Genomic DNA, 3061 nt, shown 5'->3' on the forward strand with positions numbered 1-3061 from the left:
AAACTCTAAAAATTAAACAATGTTCGTTGTGGTAAATTTTAAAGATATATCATTTTTTTTACATTGCTACTGTAATTTTAGAAAAATGGTTTAAATACCTAAATACACAAACGACAAAACTAAACAAGTTGAATCTTTATGAAATCAACAGACATATGTTTACATTGCAGCAGTTGTTGTGAAATAGTCAAATATATAATATATATTATTTACTTTAAAATAAGTATAATTTTCGATATTAATAAAATATAAATATTATGAACAAAATTTTAAATCATGTGTTCTTCGTAGCGCTATTGTGGTTTATTTTAATACGTAGGGTTTACCACCATTACTAAGCCTTCGTATGGTGTTTTTAAGTATACATGTTTTGCCAAACTGTCTACACAATTGTCAAGAACAAATAAAGAAACAAAAAAAAAACCACGGTTAAACGCATATACTACCTACCAAAGCTACGTATGTGAGCTACAAGAAAAAAATATGTTTTAAAATGTTTTATTACAATTGACCTAATTTTAAAGAAATACCATATAATATCGTGATGAGTTTAGCTGTAAAAATCCTTCTCATATTTATTTCATTTTAAATTTGTATAAAATCCTAATTCGAAATTCCAAGTTGGTAGTTGTCTTGGACACAGATACAAAACAAATAAATAAAATAAAGTACATGTTGGGAAAATATTACTTTTGTAAAACCGTAATAACATAATTTCCAAGCATAACCCAAATAATACAACAAAACCGAATACGTTTTAAAAAACAACTTGTTTTTAATAAATAATATTCGAACACCGTATAAATATGGTTTTTTATTTGTAGATTTTGACCGTACGCACTTTTTAGCAACATATAATCAAACCTTATTGTTTGGTTTAGAAGGTAGATACGTTTTAAAGTAAAATGTTCAATTGTTTATTGTTTGTTAATATATTTTTTTATGATACATAGGCCATAGCTATTTAAAAAAATGGTTTACGATTTTCGAAAATCTTGTTATTGTAATATAGGATCGCAGCACATGTTCTTTTATTATTTATTTTCAGACTTAAATACTACTAATATACTACACATAAAAAAGTGACCAAATTAAAAAATAATCTACTCTTTCTAGGAATTGTGAAATAATAAATAATTTACCTCTAGTAAAAACGACCATAGTAATCTAAATAGTTGAGAGTTGTTTGGAAAATTAAGATATTTTCCTTACTTTTTTACTCTTTTGTAAATGTTTAGATCTTTTTTTGTTTTTCCAAACGTTTATATGGATAAGATCGAATCCTAAGATCCTATACACTACCAGATCACCAAGAAAACACAATTGGTGGGCATGTTTTTGTATAAAACGTTATTACAAATTATTAAAATTGGTGAAAGAAAAAGATGAAAAAATATTTGATTACTAATTTCTAATTTTTATTTTTATTCAATACTATTTTAACAACTTATTATATCAACTTAACCTAAACAAACCTATCATATACTTCAAATTATTTAGACAATTAAAAAACGTAACACATAATATTAATTGTAAGATGTACATAGTATTAAAATTACAAAGAGAAACAAAATATGACAACGATTAAAACGATTTTACACATTTACACATCTACATAAACAACATTTTTTAAAAAAACTACAAAATTGCAATTCGCTTTAGAAATATTGAGTGTTCTACGGTAATTTGATCACCTTGTACATCTTAATATGGCGTTACGCCGTTTAGTTGCTACGAAAAATGATTGATTCCACCTGTAAGCGTAAAGCGGTTTTTTTGTGACCCAAAAAAATATGTCATTTTGTTTTTCTGTTGCTTACTCGCATAGCTTATGGTATTGAGGCTACATACGTTGTACGATAATATTAAAAATGTTACCTTCATAAAATGAATGCAATAATAATCATCATATTATATTATATTTTATTTGTAATTTTAATTTAGAACTATTTTTATTTATTTATTTTTTTTTTTAGTAATCAACCCTTAAGGTTGGTTATACAGCATTCTTACATACTCCCTCCACTCTTCTCTGTTACTGGCCGTTCATACTCTTGCCTCTCTTGCCTTCTATTTGCCCTTCCATTATTCTGTGTTGTAGTTCCTCCTCGTGTCTTAAAGCATGTTTAATTAGTCTCCATCTTCTTTCTTTGATTGATCCTAATAATCCTCTAGGTTCACCTGTTTCATTAAGTACACTGTCATTGGCACGGAACTCAGTCCAGCCAACTCCTAGCATCCTCCGCCAGCATCACATTTCGAAGCTTTAATAAATATCTTTGTTCTGCATTGTTTATCACATTTTTTATTATTCTTATATTGATGTTTTTTGATATTTTCTTTAATGTATTTTTAACAAAATGTTTTTCTAGTAATTATTTTATTATCTAGTATATTTAATTGGGTCCGCTCAATGATGGTGGTAGGAGAGGAGGGTGTACTCTATTTCTGAACATAAAATAATACATTGATAAATAAACGGGCACTACCATTAGAATATTTTTAACAATAATAACGATAATAATAAGATAATCTGCTTAACATAAGATCACATTATCTCCGATAATAATTTCACATGTTTTTTTTATATTACTGTCCAAAGTAATAAAATTACCAGAGATTTGCATTTTTTAATATTTCAGCGCGCTTGTTGCATTTAAAACCTAAATGGGGACGTAAAATTTAAGAAACTTTTTTAAAATATAATAATATACTGAACACAATGTAAACCACTATAATTGTATGAGCTTAAATAAAATTAACAAAGCTACTATAATTTTGAACATTTTTTTTTCTCTGGCTACATCTTTGCATTTAAAATTTTTTTGATACGAGTATCATTTGCATTTGTATGTAAAAAACTATTATTTCAGTAGTAATTTCAGTCAGGTGTAAGTTACATGTAAATTTGAGTTGAATATTTTTTGTTATTTCACTAACGACTTTTTCAAAGACATCTGCACAATATTTAACAAAAATATGTTCATCTGAACTTAAAAACTGAAATAGATAGTTGTTGGGATGTACTAATTGGCTTCTAGACTTAGCTACAACTAAGTCA

Source organism: Adelges cooleyi, unplaced genomic scaffold, assembly GCF_023614345.1.
Source record: "Adelges cooleyi isolate 19-005CV unplaced genomic scaffold, UGA_ACOO_1.1 ACOO_flye_CR_arks_rails_tigmint_CR_PRNA_1, whole genome shotgun sequence".
Taxonomy (NCBI): Eukaryota; Metazoa; Arthropoda; class Insecta; order Hemiptera; family Adelgidae; genus Adelges; species Adelges cooleyi.